Raw genomic sequence first — 6,147 nt, 5'->3', positions numbered from 1 at the left:
GAAGTTAAACACAAAGTTATCTTACACAATACCTATATTTCTCGAGGTAAAGTTCATGTAGCCTGCTAATAGGCCTCCTAGCAAACCAACTAGCTTACAAATATTTGTACTCACGTGAGCGCCTTTTCGTTTCTTTCTTCAAGACTTGGTCAAAACATTTCCCGAAGTAGACTGAACTCATGATGTCTTTGAGGTAAGAAAAGCCACTCTGGTTGTGTTAATCACCGGTTTAATGACTATTGTGACATTTTTAGGGCTTTATGATGAATACTTTGATAAACGGAAAAAAAGTGTGAAGTTGACCTGCTGAGATTAACACGATTGATTTTTGCCCCAAACTGTGACCCTGATTTTTTCTTTCTTTTATGCCTCTGTGCAAACTGAGGAAGGCAAAGTACAACAAAGGCCTATTAAAGGTAAAGTGCGTTGGTATAGTAATATTTAATGCTGATTTAATAATTACTTCAGTGTTTTAGAGGCTGTGTGATGAATGTTTTACCACCAGGGCCCTGTTTCAGGAAGCCGGTTTAGAAAACTCAGAGTGAAAAACGATACGCAGGGTTGAGTAATCCCGAACTGTCCAACTCGGAATATTCGGTTTCAGAAAGGCTGATAACAATTAGTTCAGTCAACGCGGAGTTGCTTTAACCCCAAGTGAAGCGCGCGGACGAGGATACATAAAGCCCTGATAAGCGGAGCACAGATTAAGCGAGTCACCATGGAGACGGAGGGAAAGAAGGCGTGATCAATGTATTTTACAGCGCTTGAGGCCGAAATTCTGATGGCAGCATATGCCGATAACACGCAAATTCCGCGGAAAAAAGTAACACAGCCACAGCTGCGAAAGACAGGGAGCATGCATGGCAAAACATAGCCGACAGAGTCAATGCGTGAGTGTTAATATAAACATTGATCTAGGGATTTCCACCCATTTAACACGTTATTTTATCATATGTTATTTTATTTGTTATTTTATACATTTTATTTTGTGATGTGATGTGAGCGCAGGTGCAACCCAACAGGCCCCAAACGTTCCTGGCAGCAAGTAAAAATGAAATATAAAAATATAGTCCAAACAGGTAAGGTGTAATTGTATTATGAGCCATAGTGCTTGGTCTGTTTGTCCCATGTAAATCAATTGCAGTTAGAGGCTACATTAATTTTCTTTCTGTAAGCACTTATTGAAATTATCTGAGCACATTACAAGTACATATTTGCTTACTCTGTATGCTCAAATGTGGCCCGTTATAGCCAACAGAAAAAAAGCGGAGGCCCGAAAAACAGGTGGGGGTCCTCCACCACCACCACTCACAGAGGCTGAGCAGTTGGCCCTCAGCCAAAACAGTGGGCGCCCTGTGGCCGAAGGCATCTCTGCGGGGACATCCTCTGAGTCAATAACCCCGCAAGACACAAGTGCCTACATAGGGGGTAAATCCAAAATAATACATGATGTGCATACATCCTTTCTTCACAGTCACCTTTGCAGTGCGACTCATTCATTTGATAAACTCTTTACCATAATGGATTATTTTGTAGTGAAGTTATTTTCCTACTGATTTTGCCTTCCCTCAGGCTTGGTTGTCTTTGAGAGCATAATGACAATGAAGTGTAAGGTGATTGGTATGTTTGTTAATTGCCATTTGGTCCCTTGTAAGTTATAAGTGACCTGTATAAACCTCATATTCTATCAGTTGATGGTGTACTGCATCTGGTGCAGCCTCCTGTTGAGCCAGACCAACATGCAGTTGTGAGTAATACTCCACAGATTATATGAGTGTACAGTAGAACAGCAATGTTGTTTATTTCTTTACTACAGGAAAATAATGAAGAAACATTGACAGCTGTTACAGAGGAGGAAGCAACAGAGACACTTTATGAGGTGTACATCTTTTAATACTTTGTGTACAGGAAATACAGGCGACCAATAAAGCCAGTTGAACAAAAAATCTGTTTATTCTTCTTTCAACATGTTGAGGTGATGGGTCAAAAGAAATGATTGTGACATATGGTGTCTCTGACTGCACTTCCATCTTGTATGTCCGTGGGAGGGTCAGGATGTTCATGGTTTGGATCACTGCTGATGTTTGGTTCAGAAGGACAGTGTTCTCCTCTAATTGTGGCAATGTTGTGAAGAATCACACATGCCACAATAATGTCACATGCCCTTTCTGGGGTGACCCTGAGTCTTTGCAGGCACTGGAACCGGGCCTTAAGCATTCCGATAGTCATTTCAATTCTGGCTCTTGTCCTGCAATTAGCCAGATTATATCGCTGCTGTGGGCCCGGTTCAGGGTCAGGGTAAGGGGTAAGCAAATAGGGTAAACATGGATACCCCCTATCACCAAGCAAGTAGCCAGTGAACTCTCCTAAGACAGAAGGATACACTTCAGTTCAAATGTCCCTGAAGCAATTGGTCTTTATATATTTTAAAGTATTCTCAACTCACCATGTCCAAATTTTGTGCTCAGTGTACATTCACGGAATATTTGTGAGTCATGGACAGAGCCTGGCCACTTGGCTTCCACATTTGTGATAATGTTGGCAGCATCACATATGATCTTCACAGTGCAGAGAACACAAATTAGCATCCATTACTATGATAAAATAATTTGTTAGTTTGAAATGCTACAGGGAACTATGTACCTGTACATTAATGCTGTGGAAAGACTTCCTGTTCACATAGTCTCCTTCATTTACTAAAGGAGCAATGACTGGAATGTGAGTGCCATCTATACACGCCTGGGAATCCTGAAAATAAATGTAAAATTTAAGTAGTAGTCCAAGTATCACCACATCATAAATTAAGTTTTGGTTATCCTGATACCTGCAATTTTGTGGCATCCCTCTTTGATAAATCTTGTGGGTCTGTGACCGGGGAACACCACAAACGTGTACAGGAGACGTTTCAGTGCAACTGTAACATTCCTGACTGCCCGACAGACGGTAGCCTTGGAAACGTGCTCAGCGTCACCAATATTATACAGAAAGCTCCCGTTTGCAAAAAAACGAAGTGCAATACAAATAATATGTACAGAACTGAGAGCATGTCCACGATGTGTCACATGCGTAATATATGGCCTGAGGATGTTATTCAAATAACTTATAGATTGTGCTGAGAAACGGTAACGTTCGCACAGAAAATCATCAGGAAATGATAAAATGTCCAAACGCGCTCTGATCACTCTCTCCCGGCGGAGAGCTCTGCGGAGAATTTGGGCTTCACGATCTACTGGCTCTTCAAGGAAGGGACACGCCATGTCCGACACTTCCTACTGTCAGGTTTCCGACAAAGGGGCGGAGACAGTCAGGGTTAGTTGTAGTAAACCTGCTAGGGGGCAGGTTAGCTTCACGGCGTGTGTCGTCATAGTGACTCACTCAGGCTTCAGCTGAACTCGCTTTGTGAAACCGAAAACCCAGAGTTTTCGTTAACTCAGGGTATACTTACTCAGTTTTTCCACTAAACCGGCTTCCTGAAACAGGGCCCTGGTAAACTAATCCTGGGCATAGTCCGCTGTGAATTTGTAGTTTGCTTTTCTTTGACAAAGGCAGTGTGTGGTTCACTGGAGTGAAATTGTGTGACATTGTTGTTTTTATGGGCTAAATCCTTTATTGACATTAAATATTTACTTTGATTGGGCAAACAGAATTAAATGTTTTATTGACATTGGTGCTAGAGTTTTTGTGGGTTTGTGCATTGGTAAACAGGTTTCTTACTTTGTTGTAGCACGACTTGGCATCAGAGAAAGTGGAATTTCTGTGTTTCTTGTGTGTGCATGATTTCCTGATCCTTACAGTTGCCTGAGTACTAAAAGAATGTTGTTTTGTCCCAGATTTTCTTTCTCTCTTTTTAACAAAATGTATTTATTAATTTTCTAGATGATTTTTACGTCATTTTATAAAGCAATCCTAAGAGATTAAGAGGAACCTAAGCTTTTGGATGTACATGTGCATCTATATAGATATACTGCATTACAGTTACAGCTCTGGAGGGCTTATTTTTATTAGCCTGGCAATTAAAAGTGCTTTATATCCTGAGCTATTTCATCATCAGTGGATCGCTTTGTTATTTAAATTATCCTGATTAAATTAAGAATTTTCAAATTACTTTTGCGTAAAGAACAATTGAATTTGAATCACAAACTACACCAACCTTTTTGTCGTGAAAGGAACGAATATGTTAAATTACTGTCAAGGCTGCATTCATTAAAACTTTAATCACCCCTTAAACCCGTATTTAGTTTATCCAAGTGCTTGTGGAAGTCTGGCAAAACTGCAGGCTGGCAAAAAAAAAAGCTAAAAGAAATACTGGTATTTATTAATAATATATATTTTGTAGCAAATATCCTTTCTTACAAGACCCAGTCTTTCTTCTCTGTTGCCAATGCAAAAAAACCCCTTTTTTTAGCACATATACTGAAGATTACATAAGCACAAAAAAAACCACACACACACTAAACTGAACTTGTAAAAATGGCTTTTTTTCAGCTGTTTGTCCATACTAAAACTATATTTTTCTTCATCAAAAATGCTTTCTCAAAACCGGCTCACGAGTGTGTCTGAACAGACCGGCTTTGGACATGCATCTAAGGGTGTTAGGTTAATAGGTGATTCTGATTGTTTAGCCATTTGATGGAGGTCATTTTGTAGGGTTCTGGCAACAGTCATCCTGTTCCTCCTTGCACAAGAGCTGATACCAGTCCTGCTGATGGGTTAAGGATCTTCTAAGGGCTTGTCCAGCTCACCTAGAGTAACTGGCTGTCTCCTGGAATCGCATACTCTTGAGGCTGTGCTGGGAGGTGAAGGAAACTGTTTTGTAATGGCACATATTGATGTCCCATTCTGAAGGGATTGGACTACCTGCGCAATCTCTATAGGGTCCAGGCATCACTTTATGCTGCCAGTAGTGGCACTGACCCAAGCCAATTGCAAAACTACGAAAAAAAACCAGAAAACATAAAGAGGGGGAAAAGTGTAAGTGCCCTACACCTGTAAAGAAATTGTTGTTTGGGGGATTAGGTCATTGTTACCTCTTGTTAGTTTAATTAACATTAACATAGCTGAAACTGAATAACGTCCACTTCTGCGGGGCTAAAACAGAAACAAACAACTATTCACACTCATGGGCAATTTAGATAGGCCAATTAAACTCACCCACTAAGTGCATGTCTTTGGCCTGTGGGAGGAGGCCAGAGCACCTGCAGGGAATCAATGTAAACACAGGAAGAACATACAAACCTCACACAGAAAGGCCCTGGCAAGGTGGTGGAGTCGAACTCAGGACCTTCTTGCTGTGATGCAACAATGCTAACCACTGTTTTGTTGGCTGGAATTTTTTTTTCACTTTTAATTCTATTCTATACGCTTCATACATGTTCAATAAGCGCCTGTTTGTACTTGTGGACCTTCTATTAAATTGATTAAATATGTAGACTAAGCCTCCCTTTAAATCCTGTTTTGTTTTTTTTTTAACAGTTATTTCTTAGTTTCATACCATTAAACACCACCAGGACTGTAGCTGAAAAAATAAAGAAAATAGAACTGTCTTATGCACATCTAAATATTAATTTAATGGAATAACAGTTGTGATCCATCGGAGTCTTGTGTGTCTTAATGACAGACCATTAACACTCTTAACTTACACAGCATTTTTTGGCAACTTCCTCTTCTCACTTCAAATAAGGTAAACATTATTACTATATTAGGTCATTAATTATATTAGGGCACACTCAGTTCATTTCAATATACAATCTGCCAAGCATTGCAATTTAGAACTAGGTTACAAACCAAGAGATGATATTTAGCTGCAAGTAATTACTAACAGGACAAGTTCTGTTTATTAAATGTAACCAGAAAAACATGCAAATCCAATGTAGGACTGTAAGCCATGCAAATATTTTGACATTGGGTTCTGTACTGGCCTCGTAGAACCACTTTCTACTATCCAGGAGTTAAACACCTCCACACAAAAGTCACTGACGCCAGAGTGGGTTTAGACTTTGATTTATATGGCAGGTGTGAAACTGTAACAACAAAATACAGTATATATGAGTGACAAATTAAATAATTACTTGAGGAGCTGCGTGACCAAGTGCTAATGCTAACACCAAACAACTGTCTACGAACCATAAATTAGCACGCGTAAAACAG

At 39.9% G+C, this 6,147-nt stretch overlaps 1 long non-coding RNA gene across 2 annotated transcripts; it reads right to left on the bottom strand.

The window, feature by feature from the left end:
* Positions 1-1,508: 1,508 nt before the first annotated feature.
* LOC309711599 lies at positions 1,509-3,475 on the bottom strand. Of its 2 annotated transcripts, XR_014278036.1 has the most exons (4): positions 2,825-3,475; positions 2,644-2,748; positions 2,447-2,558; positions 1,509-2,366 (listed from the first exon to the last, which is right to left on the bottom strand). It is a non-coding gene; the product is annotated as an uncharacterized lncRNA (long non-coding RNA). The 2 variants fall into 2 exon arrangements; XR_014278035.1 differs by having other exon boundaries at positions 2,447-2,748.
* Between the last annotated feature and the right edge of the window lie 2,672 nt (positions 3,476-6,147).

The sequence above is a fragment of the Aulonocara stuartgranti genome (assembly GCF_965226115.1).
Source record: "Aulonocara stuartgranti genome assembly, chromosome: 1".
Classification (NCBI taxonomy): Eukaryota; Metazoa; Chordata; class Actinopteri; order Cichliformes; family Cichlidae; genus Aulonocara; species Aulonocara stuartgranti.
Note: the sequence above shows the minus strand (reverse complement) of the source record. Positions and strands in the feature narration are given on the sequence as shown.